General features: G+C 45.1%; 1 protein-coding gene across 4 annotated transcripts in view; it reads right to left on the bottom strand.

Annotated features, from left to right (window-relative positions):
- Positions 1–17,322, bottom strand: part of SYNE3 (spectrin repeat containing nuclear envelope family member 3) — a 65,430-nt gene extending 48,108 nt beyond the window's left edge. The window contains exon 1 of one of the 4 annotated variants that reach the window (XM_035329180.1): positions 17,150–17,322. The gene's annotated coding sequence lies outside the window, so the exon portion shown is untranslated. Of the gene's footprint in view, positions 1–6,801; positions 6,985–7,201; positions 7,311–16,731; positions 16,907–17,149 lie in introns of those variants that run through there. The other 3 variants (XM_035329181.1, XM_035329183.1, XM_035329177.1) reach the window with 3 other exon arrangements.
- Between the last annotated feature and the right edge of the window lie 2,722 nt (positions 17,323–20,044).

Here is a 20,044-nt window from a genome sequence, read left to right on the forward strand (position 1 = left end):
GCCCAGTGGTGCAAAGCCAGCACTCGCAGCAGCTGCAGGCCACTGGGGCCACCTGCACCATAGCACAACAGCCCCTGCCCCAGGGCACAGGCACCTGGACCCGCCATGCCAAGGAAAGCCTCCACTTCAGCACGGTTGCAATCCCCTGAACAATTTGTACAGGATTATTTTTATCACAGTCCTTTACAAACGCATGTAGTGGCTCAAAACAGCATTTCATTTTAATGCCACTTGAATCACTGTATTAATTCATACTGTGGAAGGCATATTTATGCTGCAAAAAAAGCATTTAGCTTCTCTATACATATGTTGCTAAATGAGGGTAATAACTAAGCATAAGAAATTCTGGCAGAGATAAGGAGGCACTGAGCGAAACCCACTTTTGTTTCTCCAAATGCAATAACGCAGTCACTTAGTAGAAGTAGGGAAGAAGCACGTTTCCAGGTGCTGAGCATAACCGCATGACGACAGCTCCTGCAGACTTTACATAAAGCATGTTTATGTTTCAGTAACAGGAAAATATAAGGCACAAATCAGCTCCTGAGTCCTTAAGCTCAACCTCTTCCACAACAGTAGGCTTCCTATTTTCTCTAATCTCCCTCCATGTCCCCAAAGCACAGCTTGGCAGTGCCTAGACTGGCACACATGTTTTGGTGCTGCAGAAGGCACCATGCCTCAGCCCAAATATCCCAAAGCAATGGCAAGTCGCCAATCTGCACAGCTCATGAGCTGTGGCCTGCCCATGTTAGGCTCAGCTGATGACAAGAGATATGGAGGCAGCCTTGCATCAGCCGTGATCTGTGAGCTGTCTTGGAGAGGACAAATTAATTAGCCAGCTGCTCGGCGTTTGTAGCTCCTTGAGCCTCAGGTATGTGGAGATGCCTGGGTCTCCACAGCAGACCAGAACCACTGAAAGGCACAGGCCATCCTCCGTGTGATCCACTTGTGGGGCCAAATTCCTCTGAGCACTTCCCTCCTTAAGTGCATCTACTTCAGCAGTCTTTCTAGTGCATCTAATCGCTCTCACTAGGGTACCGTGAGATTGACCTATTTAACATTTGTAATTCACTACCAAGAGCTGTTATTTTGCAAAAGCACTGTCTTTTTGGTGCTATTATCATACTATTTTGCAATGTTTCATAGCATACTTTTTTCTCTCTGCCAAGTCATGCAGCATTTAAAACAAAACAAAACAAAAGCCTTCTTAAACATTTCTTACAACCATTCCATTTTAAATGTTCTTCTAAAACCTACATTTATAGAACACAGGCTCTTAAATGGTTTCAGTATGTCTTGGCTTCCTATATTCAGGTATTACTCGACTAGTTTCCAGAACCCAGTTCTTACAAAAATAAAAGGAATGAACAAAAATGCTGCAGGAAATGCAAATCACTCACCATTTGGGAGACCGTTTCCCAGTTTTTGAAATACTTCAAAATTATTATAACCCTTTCCATTTGGTTCCGGGATTGCACATGAAAAAGATTTGGAAAAAACCCACTTGGAGTGTGTTAAATTTTATACAAACGCATGAGTGGGGAAGCAATTGCAGTTCTGGGAATTGTTTGGATCCTGGGATAATTTAATAACTCTTCGGGTTCTCTGGATATTGTAAAAGGAGCTCTGAGAAGGCACAGAGCTGGGAGCTCTGTCTGGCCTTTCCAGAGCTGAGTTAGTGGTGGTCCACTCTGGGAGGTGCTGTTTGGAAGCAGGACAACGGTAGCAGAGGCTTTGCCAGGGGAGGCACACACACACACAGCAGAATTAACCTGCCTGAGTAGGTGCAGATGCCCTCCAGGTTGTAAATAAAAGGTGGTGTTATTTCCAGCATAATCTTTTAGAGGCTCAAAACATTAATCCTATCACCTTGGCCATCTTCCAACACAGCCTTTTCCTGTGTTATTTGCAGTGAATGTTTATGACAGCCAGCAATTGTTTGCCCTAATTAAAGAGCTAGAGAATAAATATATATTTTTTTTTGAATAAACACAACCATACGCAAGTTACAAGCATCCCCTTCTACCAAGGAATGCAAACATCCTGAGTGCATGCAGCATTCATGCATATCATAATCATTTCTTTTCCCTTACAAAAGGATCCATAGGAATCCTAAGGCTAATGCATGAAATTCAGCTTCAACATGATCACACCAGACAATTTTCTGTCTATTTGATTAGAAAACAAAACAACAGGAAAAAAAAAATGGAGAGGAGGGAAAGGAAACCCTGTTTGTCAGACATGTTCTGAACCAGGCTAACTCTGAAAAAGCCTATTTTTTTTCAACCATTTGTTTAGAAGATTAATTTCAGACTTTGGTGAGAGCCACTGCAAATGGGATGTATTTTTGCTTTACACAGTTCCTCTGGAAAGTATAGATTCCAAGATCTAAGAAGTTATTTCCTTAAAAAATTGATCAAAATTTTAAACTAGTTCTGTTTTTGAATGGAATCATCATGTGCAAGTCAGGCAGACCTAGGTGCTGGGGCTATCCTTGTCCGCTAAGGGCATCTGCAGGAATGACCTGCAATAGATCTGACCACAGCTCTTTTAATTTTGTTATTTCAATCTTCAAGTCATATGGGATGAAATAGATGTCGTAAGAGATGACTCAAATGCAAGTCTTTGCCCCCTCCCTACACTCCATACCCATGCATTTCTGTATTCCCAGGTCAGTCTAGGAGACAGGCTGGTCTTCCATGACTCAACTAGATTAGAAAGATACAGCATTTAGTCCCGATCTAGAGTTCATTCTTACCACCACGGAGAGAGAATATTTATGAGGTATCTGTCCATTTTAGATTTTGATCTCCTAGCTCCACATTACTATGGCATTAAAAAACCATTTGTTCAGTTGGTACTCCATGCCCTTTATGTTACACCTCAGGTTCAAAGGTTTCTTGCCTGTAGGCAATAAGGAAATCCTTAACCAGACAAGAATGAAAATAGTATTTCAGATACTAGGCCAGTGGTCTAAACTCTGCAGAGAGTGGTTTCAAGCTTTTCTAATACGTATGCCTAGAAGTTTATCTACAAAGAAGCAGATCTCTGTTTAGTGACTTCAGACCTAATGGCAACAGGCTTACTTTTCCTGGTCATCTTTCACAGACTCTTTGGTCTGGGAAATCACAGGTTAAACACCTCTGCTCTAAAAATTCAGCAGAGATTCTTCAGATCCAGGATATCTGCTTCTGAAATTGCCAACAGAGTGCATCTGCTGCTCTGCGAGTAATCTCCGTCTTGTGAACCCCAACCCAGCTGTTGGAATAGGCTCAGTTTAAGCTTTGCTCAGCTCCTGAAGAGTTTTACCATCAGCCAAAGAGAAAGCACTACAAGCCAACAGCATTAGTCTCATGGTCTCTGGAGGCTGGAATTTATGGTTTTAATTATTTTCCGTTTGTCTTCTACAGTCCACATGATCCTGAAGTACCAGGTGCCAGTCACAGCACTGATATACTGACTAATAAACCTCTGCAATGTCTGGATCTTGGCTAGAGATTGGTGAACAATTCAGTGAAAAATATACCTGATAAATTGTTATTCTCTCACTGGTCATATATTGTGTACAGACAATGTAGTTTTCTCAAAGGTATGGTTATTTTTTTACCATTTGCCAAATAAATTTTGTAAATTAAGTTTGCTCTGTAGACTATTCCCAAGTAATTCTTCCTTGAGACTCTTTACACCCCAGCTGCACCACTTAGTTTTGGTTCCCCATCACTACCCTATTGAGAAATTGTCTTCTCCAACTGGCTAGCGATGGCTCACGTCACACAGAAACTCCTAAGGGCCATTTCCACCATCCTTAAGTGGGTCCTTAAGCCTGTGTTAAATACAACCAGCGTGCTTTCACAGCACCCTGACGTGGCCAGAAATGCTCCACAGTTAGAAGGATAACACCTCTGTCCCAAAGAGATTACAGACGACATGTTAGAAAGGGATCAGCAATGAAAGCAGGGCATCAGCGTGTACTTCGACTGTAGATTGTGGTTTGACTCAGCCCTTCCCCTGAAGGCAGAGATCCTTGGAGATCCTCCTCTGCCAGGGCAGGCAGCCATCAGTAAGGGCCTGCAACATGCTGGGACTCTGAAATGGGGCTCGCACCATAAGAGAGGATTCATGGGAAGCCAGGGTGAGAGGGGCACTTCCAGGCAAGGATCCATGCCAGAGATGGACGACTTCCTTCTGCAGGAATCCCATGTCCTGAAGAGCTAGGGCTGTCAACCTGTCTCAAAATCTGCACCCTTTTCTGCCTCCTTCCCTCTTTCACATAACCGTTTCCATGTTTGTCTCTAGGGGTTTTGTGCCTAGAGTTTCCCCATCAAACATGTTGTTAAATCTTCTTCAACTATCAGCCAAATACCTCTGCCTCTGAGTGATCGATTGTGTCCAATCTGGGAGCACTAGGCATAAGACCTTTAAACTAATACATCTTTCATGTCAAGTACTTAGTAGCAATATTTGTTAGAAATAAAGTTATTTGCAAACACTAAACAAATATAACTCATACAAATACGTCCCCTTCAGAAGAACAGCTGAAGGGCTAACTCCCCAAAACACAGAATTTTTCAGATCTATTTTTCAAATCATTATCGCCAGGATGATGCTAATGAGACATAAACATGGAAAAAGTGAGATTCACTGGAATAATAATAATAATAAAAAGTAGCTGAAAGTAATTAGGGCAATCCTACTTTTAAATACTGAAGCTGTTGATTAAAATAAATGTGTGATTTCTGTAGGATCAAAGTAAATGACAATGAAAAAAAAAAAACTTCCTATTTTAATTTTACCACAAGAGGAGCTGTTTATATAAAAAAAGAGAAAAATGGTCACTGCAAGAGCTAAACCATTGAAATGCTGTCAAAGAGACACATCAGGGTAAGTAAAGTTAGACTCAGCCCGCCAGCATTTTGGACATAATTTGAAGTAACATTTGCACTAAGCTGATAATGCCAGGCTTTATACTGCAAAAAGGCACTGGTTTGCATTCAGACAAACCCAGGCTCTGGGGCAAACAAGGCCTGCCTATGTTCTAAACAATACACAGTTGGAGCTGCCAGCAACCTTATCCCCAAGCTCGTTACTCAGAAACAAAGTAGACCACTGCAGATCTGTGGCTCTAAATTAATTCGGAGTGGTTGAGAACATTTTGGGAATTGAATAAAACAGGCTGTTTCCCGTGACTCATTTTTGCCTGAACTCTTGCAGTTTCCATGTCTTCGTCACCCTCCCACTGCGCGTGTTCGCCAGGCGCTGTGGGTTACAGATCAAGAACACATCTCTGCTTTCAGCTGCAGGGACCACTCCTAGCAGCTGCTGGAGCTTTTGCTTCTGCGAGGAGACCAGCAACTCAACAGCACACGTGGAAACCAGGATTCACAACTGGGAGGAAGCGTGCCTCCTAGATGAAGCAGCGCTGCTGTTTTAGTAGTCTTGTTAGCCTGACTGAGGACTGAAGTCCTATATTTATAAACCTAAAGGAGATTTCAACCTCCTCCTACTGAGGTTAATTAAAAAACAACCTAAGTGTAAAGTGGCAGCAGTGTTCAGCAGAAAGCTGTGTTGGTCAGCAGTCCACCTCCGGTGAGAAGGACCTGAGCTTATTTAAAGCTGCGATCACAGGTAATTACCTCGCTGAGCGGCCAGGGTAAAGCCGATGCTTATTATTCTCACTCTTACATCATCCAATTTTAATCACCTTTTAGAAGTGTAATATTAAAAGAAATCAAGGCTTTTTTTTTTTTTTTTTTTTTTTTTTTTTTAATCCCCTTGTGAACATCTGAAGATATTAGGCAGCTCAGCTCTATTTAGACTCCACTGGGAGCTCAGGGCCTACATCCTTGTGGCAACTTTGAAAATGATCTCACCCTAAGTATGATGGGACACATCTCTGGGGCTGTCAGCCACCAGAGAGCTAATGCAGATGCACGTTCAGAGCAAGTGGTCACATCAGCAGAGGATTTACACGCACATGCTGGCGCATCTGACACACACACACTTCCTGAGTGACGTGTCAGAGCACTGATGATTCTCAAACACTTAAAATCAGGAAAAGAGTAAAGACATAAATTTTTATAACTCAAGTAATTTATAATTCTTCTACGAGGAGTAATATGCATCATGGCACAAACTTAACTTGGATCTGGAAGAGAGAATCTTTCCTCAGAAATCTCCAAGGCCATTTTTTAAAGATGTTATTTGAATCCCTCCCCACACACACACTATTTCCCCTTTGCATGCATAGTTCATGGTGCAGCAGAGCACTGCTAAAGGTTGATACAGGAAACATGGGGAGCAAGTTACCACCTTCCCTGAGGAAAACGCACACGACTGTGACAGGACCACAGCTAAGCTGCAGCCCAAGAGACTCACAGTAATCCCAAGATTTGCACAAAGGGCTCAATGAGCATAACACAAGTGACCATGCAAGATGGGAATGATACCTCCTACTTAAAACACAACATTGAATTTCTTTAATCCCTTTTTAATTTATTGCATACACCCAGGTCATGTTTTGACATGTCAAGTACTGTGGTCTTTAGTTCCCAAACTTCATGGGGAAGGGATCTCAGCAGTCCCAATGTTGGTGAATGTTTTGAGGCTGTAAACCGTGATATCGTGTCCTGCACATCAGCAATGGTCCCTGCAGACACTCTCTATTAGCTTCACTGGCTGCCCCTTATCTCCAGCCCCTGACCTCGTGGTGAGCACCACAGCAGGGATATTTTCACTGTTTTTTTTCCTGCCCTACATGAAGGAATTCACCATCCTGGCCTTCGAATAATATATTCAGCCCCTCACGAAGCCGTTTGTCTGGCTGTATTTCATCACATAGTGCTCTTGTCCTCTCAGCCACCGCCCTGGGGCACTTCCACCCAGCAAAAGATGAAGCCTGGGCTTTCCCTGGCGACAAGCGTGCGAACGGGCTGGTCTGCGTGAGTCATGGGCAACCATGCGGGTGCTGCCGGAGCGCTCCATCATCGCCCTTCCCTAGCAGAGCACTTGCTTCTATCTCCTTTTCATTACAATCCACATCCATGAAATGTCAAGGCACTTAATAATTTGATGCTTCTATCTCTCTGGCAAATTTAATGGAAAGAAGTTCAAGTTACTAGGAATCAAAAGAGAAACATAGGCAGCATGGGCTCATCAAGCAAACTTCCTTATGAAATAAAAGTAACAAATCCCGCAAAAACCTTACCAAAATCCTGGGAATTCTGGAAAAATGACTGGTAAAATCTGTGGAGATTTCTCTGGTGTTCCCCTGCAGGTGTGCAGCACCTCAAGCTCAGCCTGTCCGCCGCTGGGCGTTTGGCGAGCAGTTCAGCATGGCTGGCAACACCAGCAGGGCTGGTGCAAAGAGAAACCAGCGGCTTCCTCCTCACTCGTCTCAGAGGCAGCGCAGGATTTCCTCTCTGCCTCCTGCTGCATGGTAGGAGAGAAAGAGGGCATGAAAGTATAGAGATAAAACAGTCCAGAAAAAAAATAAAAATAAGGGGAGAAAACAAAAGAAAACCATCACGGTATGCTGCCACTGTTTCAAAGTTAAGATTTAAATAGCAATAATCCCCAGAAACTATCAAGAGTTCAGGTCATCAACTAATAAGCTGGTTAATTCTGGAAGATTAATGCTTGAAATTATTATGCCTGACAAATGTTTGCTGAACAGGAATGAGTCCAGAATACTTGGCATGAAAACAAAAAAACAAAGCAGCAAGAAGCAAAAGTGCAGACAGGTACGGGTCAGCACCAAGATTTTTTTTAGAAATCATTAGCTCAACCTCTGACATAATTATAACTTTATCTTCCACTTCTTTTTTACTCTTAGTTCCCCAGTCCCTTCAGACTGACACACTAATCTGAATTCTGCTCTCAGTTACAACTGTGCAATACACAGCAGAACAAAGATGATGTTTTCAGGCAATCCCGCTGCAGGCACGATTTGGCTGAACGGAGTACGTTTTGTATGCATTAACCATCTCTCATGCTGGAGCACATGATGAATTCTCCATTCCCAATTCCTCCAAACTGTTGGAAAATATTAAGCAGCATTTTCCCTCGATTATGATTCATCGGGGTATTCCTGCTGTTAGACACCATATGAATTGAAACCCATTGCTGTTTAACCATCCTAATAGTGTCAATCTAGTTAATATATGCCAAGGCCAAACTAGATCTCACTTAAACTCAAGCTAGTGTAAATCCAAAACGAGTGCACGTGGCCAACAAATCTCTCTAGTAGTACAGCTGCTGTGCATCCAAATTTGTACTACACCGATTGGCATTCCTTCGAGTACAAGAAACATAAAGACGAAGGGTGGAGAAATTGTTGAAAAATGAAATGCAAGAAAAAAAGTTGGTCCAAATTCTACTTCCAAATTACAGGTTAGGTACAATTATGACCCTTGCCATCCATTTCAGTGGGCAGAATCAGTCACTACACACAAACAGGGAAGAACACGGGGAAAAGCTTAAGACAGCAAAGAAGTTGGAAGGAAAATCTAAGTAGAAGAATGACAGTGGGATAGAAACTGTCCATCAGTCTCAGCCTGTGGAGTTGCTAATACAGAGGATTACCTGAAGACCAGTGGTCAAAGCTAGGCCACATCCATCTGCAAGGGTGACCCCAACGTCGCCAACTGAGCCCAGAATTTTGCCACCAATGATAAAACATTACAAGGGACACAAGTGGAGGAACGTCTTAGAAATTAGTGATGATGCCAGTGTACTTCAGAGAGGGAAATGATATACCAGCGATTTTCCAACTGGCTTGTTAGCCTTTTACTGACTTGAATAATCCTCAAAAATGATAAGAGTGTCTAAAGCCATGTCAGCCTGCAGACTAAATGGTACAATTACTGGATGAATGTGAATTGGAGAGCAGGTTCACATATCTGAAAGTCAAATCAGTTTCATTTCAGAGTGTGTTGCTGTTTGAAAGGCAGAATTTAAAATGCCTACAAATCAACCTCTATGCAACCTTCTTCCCTATTCTCTCTCTCCTGTAGTAAATCCCATAGTCAGTGTGCATCTGCTATAGTTATAAACAAACAAACAACAACAACAAAAAACACAAAACAACAACAACAAAAACATTACTACCTTTGAGGAAACAAAGCATATATATGGCTAATGTCAGCTGCACACAGTAGCTTCTAAAACACAGTAAGAAGCCTTCTCTTCAGATGACTAACCTAGAAAGCAAAGGAGCTCAGCAGCTACCCCAGTGACTACAAATAGCCACAACCCGGAGGTAGCAATGAATGGATTAAACTAACAGAGATGCAGCACTCCCTGTAAAACTTTCAGTAAGTTAGATCAAAACATAACATATCTTGAAAGGAAACTGCAGCTTCAGAAAAACACACCAACTGTTCCTACAGCAGCTAACTTACCATTCCCTTTCTTCCTATCTGAAGGATACTATTTTCAGTTTCCTGAGGGGTGGAAGAGTTTTTCCCACCCTTCAGACCCACTACAGTTTTTGTTGTTTAGGAGAAAACATTTGAATGGCAACTTCTATAGGCAGATATCTGTGCTAGGTCATGCATTCAACCATATTATTAAAAAATAAATAAAATAAAAAAGTGGGGTGATTTTAGATTACCTGGCAATCTGTACACACTGCAAGAATATTTTTGCAAATGCAGTGCAACTCATAGAGTCAAAGGCCTGCACTGTCCCACTGATGTGGGACTAAGTGACAGTCCTTACCTGATGCTCATTGCAGATTAAGCTTCAGCATCTTTGAACAGTCTGTGATGTGCCAAGACCACCAACTGTTGGGTTACCAGGATTAGAAACTACCAAGTGTTATCAGAGACCTGACAGAGAGCTATGAAACCCCTGAGGAAGGAAAAGAAGCAGTGTGAAAAATTTTCTTCCAAAAAGGCCAACATGACTGTGGCATATGTTCCTACTATTGTCAGGGGCTGAGGTCCTAGCTGCAGGGGACACAGGTAGAGCAGCAACAGGATTCATGACTTGCAGAGCTTACCACTGAGGCGAAAGAGGCAGAACAAGGGTACAGACAGAGGAAGGCACTGGAGCAACAAGGCAGTATTAGCTGGTGTGAAGAGTCACAGGCAAAGCAGCCGCAGCCTAAACAACGTCAAATTTCCATAGACATGAGTTTTAAGGAGGAATCTGAAGGATGGTCATGACAAGGATTTAGGAATGATTAAACATGAGGACAAGAATGTGAGAAAAATCATGGAAGTGCTCCAGTGAAAATCAGCCAGCCATCAGTTGGTTAGTTAGGCTGGCCAGAAGTGGAAGCTGGTGTCTCAGTAACAAATGAAACATAGCATGGGGACGTATGGGAATGAAAATTTCTATCACATGGAAAAGGCCTCTTTTCTACTGTATTTTAATTCTGAATTACAGTAACGTTGGGGTAAAAGGGCTCTTCATGCAGTTGATAGTCCCCAAGGAATCAGTTTTGGAGATGCTGTGAAAGGACTTTTCAGAAAAGGAACACCTACACCAAAAATTCCAGTTGTCCTAAGTATGGGGCTTGGAGGTCCTGGTGGGGTGGCACAGCCAGGTGTCAGGTTGTTGGTCTCTTTCTGGTACAATTTCCCACTGTGTATATAATGAACCATTAAGCAGAAGCTAATCATTACGCAGAGCCTAATAATTCAGGTGTCCCACCTCCGAGCTGAGCAGCTGAAAGATGAAACTAAGGCAGGCATTACACTTTGCACATTACTGTTTTTCAATGAGAAAATAAGTATTTTGACTTTATTTCATGGCATAAAAGCCAAAGAAACAAAATACAACACAACACTCCCCCCCCCCAATACACACACCAAACCAAACCGTGAAAAATGTCAGATCTGACCTGAGCCAGATGTGGGTTAGCTGTTGGTATAGTTGCTTAACTAAAAAACTCATCCACTTGCAAATCCCCAAATTAAGGTGTAACCTAAAAGAGCTTCACATATACCATGGTGATGGACAACACAGGAAGGGGACACTGCAGAAAACAATTACATCTGGAGCACTGAAGCTGGTTATTAGCATTCAGATAAATTCCAGAGCACTGACTAACTACAGCTATTCAGCTCTGGCAAGATTAAAAAAAAAAAAAAAAAGGATGTGACTTTTAAAGTATTGGGATTAAGAAGGTTTATGTAATTACTTACAAAAATGTTTTTAAACACCTTCAGCTCTTTCATCAGGTATCAAATGCTTGCTCTGCAGCCCCAAACAACACTAACAGCTCGCCTCTATAATTAAGTTTTCTCACAACACCCAATGGCTGGAAAAGCAAGCAGCAAAGGTATGAAATAAAGTGATGCTGAAAGCAAGAGCATCTTTAGGGCTGCTGGTAGCCCTGTCCCAGGCAGCCCCAGGTAAGTGCCATCAGGGTTAAGGGTTTACAAGCATAACAAGGCATGCCTCTAAGGGAATATCTGAAAAAGAGGGATTTTGCAAGTTAGGAGAATTTGCAAAATTTGCAAATGCTGCAGAAAGCCAGGGAGGGCACAGCTATGACCACACTGCATGACCTCGTGTGCAGACAGCCTGCCAGGCAATGCCAGCGACACGCTCTTGCTCATTACTTTGTAGGGCCATAGTACCACAGAATATCCTGAGCTGGAAGGGACCCACAAGGAGCAGAGTCCAACTGCTGGATCCACAAAGGACTTCCCAAAAATCAGACCAGGTGTCTGAGAGCACTGTCCAAATGCTTCTTGAACTCCAGCAGGCTCGGTGCTGTGACCACTGCCCTGGGCAGCCTGTCCCAGTGCCTGACCACTCTCTGGGTGCAGAACCTTTTCCTAGCACCCAGCCTGACCCTCCCCTGTCCCAGCTCCATGCCATTCCCTCGGGTCCTGTCACTGGTCACCAGAGTCTACTTCCCCATCTTTTTCTTTCTTCTTTCTTCTTTGTCTCTCTAATCATTAATTTATTGATTCTACAACTATACACAAGCTTCTCCTCAGGCCTGGAGTAATCATTTTGGGGGTCTCCCTACCAGGACCATTTTTCTGACAAGGACCTGCAGTATAGTACCAGGAGCTCAGTCCCAGTGGCATTGCATTCTCACTGAAGTGAGAAGCAGTCATGCCTGGAGCAAGATTTGAAAAGCCAGAAAATCTGGGCAAAGAAGTTATTTCTACACTGAAAGGGTCTTAAAAAATAATGCAGTAACTTAGGACCAAGGACACAAGGAGAGGGAGAAAGGTTCTATAATAATTTGAAGCTTGTATATGTAAGAAACAAATTAACAGAGAGGTTTGAACTTATTTTCCTTTCTATTAGGTCGAAGGTGTTTTCTGTAACCTGGTGTCTCATGCCAATAGTACGCACCCACTGCTATAACAACTAACGCAGTCGGCAGGTCTATAATCTGGGAACATGGGAAAATTCAAAGCTCTGGTGAAGCCAATGGCAACATTGCCACAGAGCCAAGATTTCTCCTGTGGACTTAAAAGACAACCTAGCAAGATTTTTTTTCTCTGGGTGCTCTCTTTATCTGGAGATCTAAATTAACACGTGCGTTTCTCTGGCAGTTACTGAGCTAGCATTATTAGCTATGTACGTTACCAAGCGCCCGTGCTTAGCCTGCTCACATCCACCACTGTGCCTATAGAGCGTTCTTGCTGACTTAAACACAGAAAATCACCTATATTTGTCATACACTATCATCTGCCATTCATATAACCGCTACCACATTCCCACAGGGCCTCGAGAGCACTTAAGCAGAGAGACATGCATCAAGAGAAATCAGTCATCTAAGTTACAGGAAATGTACAGCTTGGGGAGAACCAACGGCTTCAAAGATTGGTTTCTTTTATTTACTCACAGAATTTCCTCACAGGGTGCTGCCTTTCCATCTGACAGACTTGGAAACACAGTGGGTACATCAATGTCTGTTCACTTTCCATCTTCAGCTTCCCTGAGCTTCTTCAGGCTGTACTGACAGGGGGGTACAAAGTCTGGATAACGACCAGATATTACGTCTGTTAAACTATCCCTCTATCAGAGACATGCTTTTCTGCTAGGGTTGCCTCATTATAATGGAAAATAAATGACAAGCACGTAATGCTTTAACGATGTGTCATAGCTATGTAAGGTGGAGAGAACAGTCAAAAGTAACCCTTACACTTTTTTATAGTTTAACTTTTTATTGCTGTTGTATTCATACAACGGAGTGAGTAGGTGAGTCACAGAATCCCAGAATGGTTTGGGTTGGAAGGGACCTTAAAGACTACCCAGTTCCAACCCCCTACCATGGGCAGGGACACCACTGCTCCCACTTCAAACCTGGCTATACATGCTCACCCAACACCACAGAGCAAACCTGCGGCATCTCTGTCAGTCTAATGCATTAAGAGGAGAAGGATGACCGTGTGCTCAGCAGAAGTCAACTCATAGGTTTGGGAGTCACGAATTACAGCCTTGAGGTCTACACTTCTCAGCAGAACCACACAGACCCTTTCAGGTTCTCCAGTTCATGAGAACTCAAGTTGTTCTGGGCCCCTTACTACATGAAGGACGTGGAGGTGCTCGAGAGAGTCCAGAGAAGGGCTACGAAGCTGGTGAGGGGCCTGGAGAACAAGTCTTACGAGGAGCGGCTGAGGGAGCTGGGCTGGTTCAGCCTGGAGAAAAGGAGGCTTAGGGGCGACCTTATCGCACTCTACAGGTACCTGAAGGGAGGCTGTAGTGAGGTGGGGGTTGGTCTGTTCTCCCACGTGCCTGGTGACAGGACGAGGGGGAATGGGCTTAAAGTTGCGCCAGGGGAGGTTTAGGTTGGATCTTAGGAAGAATTTCTTTACTGAACGAGTTGTTAGTCACTGGAATAGGCTGCCCAGGGAAGTGGTTGAGTCACCACCCCTGGAGGTCTTTAAGAGACGTTTAGATGTAGAGCTTAGGGATGTGGTTTAGTGGAGGACTTGTTGGTGTTAGGTCAGAGGTTGGATTGGATGATCTTGGATGTCTCTTCCAACCTAGATGATTCTGTGATTCTGTATACTCCAGCCTGGATCAAAACAATACTTACAGGTACAGTTCTCAAAAATCAAGTATTTTCAAGTTTTGAAGAGCATCTCTCACTCCACTAAAGACAACTTCCCGAATATTCTTTTAGTCCCACAAGACAGGACAGTGAAGGAGATTACAAGCTGCTATTACTTTCCAGTAGTGGGAGGAACTTGTCTAGGAGAGGAAGCCAGCAAATTGGGCTACTGGTCAGACTTGTCACAGCTCCTGATGAATTTTGGCATTGCTGGGCAAGCAACACAGTATTGTATGTTCCAGTTTGCTAAGCTGACCCCCCAGATACGACAATACTCACCTGCCTCAGAGGAGCCCAAGGTGGGTCCGATTGCTCTTCTACTAAAGCCAATGGTCCCTTATAATAATAATTATTAACTAATATAATAGGGGTAGCAGTGTGAGGTCCTACATACAGTGTGTCTGGGATTCACTGGTGACAAGCACTATATTTGTATAACAGAGACACTAGTGCTAAGTATAACAACTCTCCCAGCACACACTACCCCACATGGGCCTCTCATTCATCTTGTTCTCTCAAGTATTGCTGTCATCATTCTGAAAAGGCTTCCTGCATTCATGACAACAGTAAAAATAGTTATTTCATCTTTCTAATACCACTAAAGAAGCACCAATCAAGAATAAAACAAGCAAGCCCCACTCGGTGTCTGATTTCCACACAAATTACAGCCTCATGGTTTTCCTTGTTTCTTGCGATCTCCTTCAGTTTCTCCCAGTGCATTATTTCATGCATCTGTTCAGTGAAATCCCAAGGCTAAGATGGCAAACTTAATCCTCTGCCTTTTAAAGCCAAAGCATGAATCCCCCTGAAATCCCTTGCTATGAAGGACTTCATATCAAGACCATGTCTTCAGTTCAAGTGTAACATAGAAAAGATCCTTGCACCAACAGACATGAAAAGTCAGCCCTGCCAAAAGAAACTAGCAAGTCCACACCACGTTTAAAATCACCGTGTTTTTCCCTTGTAATACAATTAAGCCATGTTCAGACAGATAGAGACATCAAAGATTGCTTATTAACCTGGCATATGGGGTCAATGAGAACGTCCTTCCCTAATTTACTAACTTTATCTTGACATTGAGGTGGGGCAGCACAAGTTAAACGCCCCAAAGCTCACAGCTCCATGAGTCATTTCAGTTGCAGGTCAGTGTGTTGCTGAGTCATCAATTCTCATTGACACCCATCACTTACAAGATCCACGTGCATACAAATAGTAGTAAGGATAGAAAGAAAAACTTGTTTCCAATAGAAATTATGTTGAAGGATGAAGGACAGTTATCTTTTTGGAAGATGCAGGTGCCAGGCCTAGAGCATCTCCCCAGGGAGGGGCATCGTTCTTCAAAGTCACATATGTGGAAGTGCAACTGCATCCTGAGACTGAGCACACACAAATGTCCACAGAGGTTTTCTAGGATGATTTAGGAGCCACAGAGAACTGGAGGGAAGAAAAATGGCTTACACAAAAGGAAAGGGAAGGTGCTCTTTTCCATGAGGTCAGTGCATGAAGGCCAGACAGAGGACATATGCATTGTGAACTCACAAACATGGCAAAAGTCTTGACCAGGATGAGAGGGAAAGAAGGAGCAGTGAAATACGAGACTGAGGGAAAGAATTGAAACTAACACAAGAGAGGGCAAACACCACAGCACTACACCCCAAAAGGCAGCAAATTCTGCCTTCCTTGGGAGCTTGAGAAGTGTCAAGATCCGATACTTCATGAGGAACATGAAAACAGTGCAGTGTGTAAGGGAAAACTTTTTTTTTTTTTTTTTTTTTTTTCTTTATAGCGAGCCCATCAGTTTGCGAGGTTCCACTTCCCGACGGACAGTTTGCAGGGAACAATGCTCCCGTGACTCACTGCAAGTTTGCTTCTCCTTGAAATAAAAGCTGCCAGGGGACTGCAGTGGGTTATATTTCCACATTTCCTCGCTTGCTCACACACTTGGCAACCACAGAGACCATGCCAAGCCAGCGGACGTTTCAACGGCTCATGGATTTGAGACACTTTTAGAAAAAGAAAGAAAAAAAACTGAAAGGCGACCAATGGGCTTTTAAAGCGTTGCTGCGTTTTTTAAAATTCCTTCCCCAGATCCCAGCCACTGTGTACAAAGGTTTTCAGATGGCACGGAGCGTGCCAAAGGCGAACAACTAACATCTGAAAGTAGCAGCAAGGGGCTGGTAAGCTTATAGCAGTGATACTGTTTTTCATTAATGATATAAGATAGCCAAGCCTAGATTTAAGGGGAAGGAGAAGGGAGGCATTCATTGTTTCGACAAAGTTGTAAAAGGGAGCACAGCCCTGCAACCCTCGTTTGTGCATTTAATCCTCGTGTATCCATGAGCGGATCCTCTCTGTGAACGTGACACCAGTAAAGCTCTTCCCAGGAATTAAGTTTTCCCGGACTAAGACCTGAGTTCACGTGAGTTGAACCAATAAACGTTTGGAAACAAAATCGGTGGCGGGAACTAGCCCGTGAGAAATCGAAGCCTTACTGCCTGTTGGGGCAGGGGGGTCATACCACATACTCCATGCTGTCGTACTACATACAGTCATACAGCTCCGCACTGTCACACTACATCCTACACGCTGTCATGCCACAGCGGTGCGGGGTGTAAAAGCGAGGGCAGCGGCTCTCTCAGACAACCCGGGATCCCACCTGATCGCCTAGGGGAAAGGGAAGGGGCCCGAGGGCAGACCTGGGGTACCTTTAGCAGCTGCGCAGAGCACAGACGGGCGCTCACAAACCGCGCCAGCGTCCTGGCCGCGGCGACCGCACGCTGCCGAAATGTGACAGCGACCAGCCCGGGGAAGGAGAGCCTGACAACTGCGGGGGAAAGTTGCGAGCCGCCGCCGGGCTGGCGCTCCCTTTAGGGACGCGGCTTCGGGGCCGCTGTTGAAAGGCGCTCGGTGGGAGCTGTTACCGGGGAGCTGTTACCGGGGAGCTGTTACCGGGGAGCTGTTACCGGGGAGCTGTTACCGGGGAGCTCTGTGCCGCCGGAGAGCCGTGCCCGTTACGGCCGCCCGGGGAGCCCCACGGCGCCCCGTCCCCCCGCCTGCCCCGGGCTCCCCGCTCCCCCCGGGCTCCATGCAGCGCCGCAGGCCCGCTCCTCGCTCCCCACTCACCGCCGAGGCGCCCTCCGCCGCCGCCGCGCGTTCCCCGCGGGCAGCCCCCGAGCAGGGCCGGCGGGGCTGCTCCTCTCGGCTCGTCCTGCGCCCGCCTCGCCCTCGGCCGGGCCGCCCGGCCCCGGCGGCCAGCGCGGAGAGAGCCCGCCCCCGGTACCACCGCCGCCTCGGCCCGGCCCTCCCCGCCGCGGCCCGGCGTTATGTAAGGCGGGCTGCGGGGAGCCCTGGCGGCGGGGGCGGGGGCAGGCCCCGGCCCCGGGGGCAGCCCGGCGGCGCTGACAGGGCCCCCGCGGCGGTGTGGGGGCCGGGGGAGCGGCGGCAGCCCGACTTGGGGGCCCTGAGGGGCCGCGACCCCGCGCCCACCCGGCAAAGTTTGACAAGTCGGCTAAAAGGAGATCGGACCCCTTCCCTCCCCTTCTCCTCACCTGTCGTTTTTAAGCCTACAGGCTTCGCGCTGCTCAGCTAGTAATAGCTAAAAGGAAATGCACTAGCAAATAAAAAGGTGAATTTCTCACAAAATCGTATTTTGGAGCTATGAGAATCACCAAGCACCCCAAGACTTGTCACTTGCATTTAGGTGCAGGGCAACCCGCTGGCAGGCTCCCTGGGAAGGCCCCCTGAGAAGACCCTTTTCTACCAAAGACCGCGGCACGGCCAGCACTTTGCCAGCTGCTGCTAACTGAAATAACCCCAGGTCACCGCAGGCAGGGCAAACAGGGATTCACCTGCGTGCACAGACAGCTACAGCAGGCGCCTGAAAGCAAAGCAAAGCCCAGGGAGCAGAAACGTGTGCGAATCAGGCGATTCTGCCTTCTGTAACCAATCCAAGGCAAAAGTCTACCGTATATGCCCAAGTTAGTCTGGAAAAATCAGTTAGAACAGAAAGAAAGCAGCGGTGGTGGGCTGCCAGCCACGGAGCAGGCTCTGTAGCTAACCGAAGGCAGAACGAACATCTTGTACTCGATCTACAGCAGCAAAGTAATCATCGCATCAAAGCATGCACCGAGCCAGGGGAGGGAGGAAGAAAGAATGAACAGCTTCTTCATATTTGAACAATAATATAATGTAAACAAACTGAGCGTGTGAAGCTTTTCTCTGTTCCACAAGGCACAAAAATGTACTCCTTGACAGAGGCTATCTGAGTGCCCTCTGCTGCCGAGACCTCGCATAGTTATCTGCATAACGAGCAGAAAAACAGGCCACCAGCGACAGACGTCTCTGAGCCACACACAGCGTTACCGCAGCCAGGAGCCTCAAGACACACGGTTCAGAAGTGAGAAGCAGGTGAGCTCCGGGACTCAGCACAAAGCAAGTGCTGAGAGCCCTGCTGTGCTGCCAGCCCTCCTGATGCCACATGGGTTCAAGCAGGCTGGCTCACACCAGTAATGTTCCCTGCCAGGGTGGCCTTCTGGGGCTGGCTTCTACCCACAGCTGGGTGTCTGGGATGATCAGCCAGCCATGTGCCAACACAGCCTTACTTGGAATAACTCTGTATTTAAGTTGCTCCCAAGCCATCAGGAACCCCTGTCCTTCAGTGGAAAGGTTAATGGAAATTTTGTCAAAATTTTATGGTGAGGCATTTATTTATTTATTTTTATTTTTTTTTTGTAGCCGGTTCTGACCTTGAAGCAGTGAATGCCTGGGGCGGGCCCTGTAGTGCCACAATCTCGGGTTATTATGATCTCTTGAATTGTCACTGAGGGGGAACTGAATGCTGTAGTCGCCCTATGTTTGCAGACAAGCTCATCACCCGATGTGGAAAATCTCATTTATTCACTAACATGGTTTTGACTTACTGTTTACTTGAAATTTGTATCACTGGTGTGTAAAATTGCATCTGTGCAACCACTTGCCTCACAGTACATTCAGAGTTGATTATCTCTTAATAAACTTTAGAATAGTGAGAGGGATTCCACACAGTCCAGAAGAAGATAATACAGAATAGAAAATCTTATCTGTGAATTTGCCTTGAGAAAACTGGCTCAGTCACTGAAGTACATGAGCAATCCTTACTGGCAGCTATTCATTTGTAACAAAAAACCACCCCCTAAGAAGTGACTTTGTGCACCTAGATCTTTTGAGTCCAAACTAAAAACAGTCCCTTGTGTTCAGAAAGCTTGCTGGTGGTGGACAATGCATCATTGTACTTAAAAACACTGCTTGCATTAAGTTCCTCTTTTGCATTTCCCCATGCGGAGGCTTTCATGGCTCTGATTTTACTACCTTAAACAGCTTTGTACATGCTGAGTTAGAAAGACCAATATACACAGGCAAACAGCAGGCATTAGGTAAATGAGCATTCAGTGCATTACCCAAACAATGTAAAGCTGCCCACATACCACACCTAAACAACAAAGGAGAGGTTAGAATGACTGAAATTAGAATGGAAGGGTGGGGAACCTTCTGAAAAGGAAAGAGCAGCAGATCTTTTTCCTTGGAAGAAAGGAATATGTATTTAGAAGCCATTTGTTCAGCGTCTCAACCAAACCACAAATGGTTGTCAGTGAATATGCAGCATTTTCAGACATTTCCTGTGATGTGCAAAATGCCCATGAGACTGGGTGGGAAGCACCAAATACTGCTACTGACATGCAAAAGCAACAATGGTGCTGGCATGGTTTACTCTGCAGGAAGAACTGCATGATATCTTTAGGACAGCAGAGAAGCAATTATAATGCTGCAGGGTAACTGCTCTCTCAGTAGCGTAACACACCCATTTATCCCTACTCATAACTGACGACAAACAAGTACTACAAGATATTAAGATGTTTCCCATTATGCTTGCTTGGGTACAGCAACATAAACTTGTTATTCAAATAATGAGTCATTTGGCAGTCCTGTGGTGGGAGGAACAGCATTTGTTGGGAGAATAACATTCCTGTGCAGCATACCACT

Source organism: Oxyura jamaicensis, chromosome 5 (assembly GCF_011077185.1).
Source record: "Oxyura jamaicensis isolate SHBP4307 breed ruddy duck chromosome 5, BPBGC_Ojam_1.0, whole genome shotgun sequence".
Taxonomy (NCBI): domain Eukaryota; kingdom Metazoa; phylum Chordata; class Aves; order Anseriformes; family Anatidae; genus Oxyura; species Oxyura jamaicensis.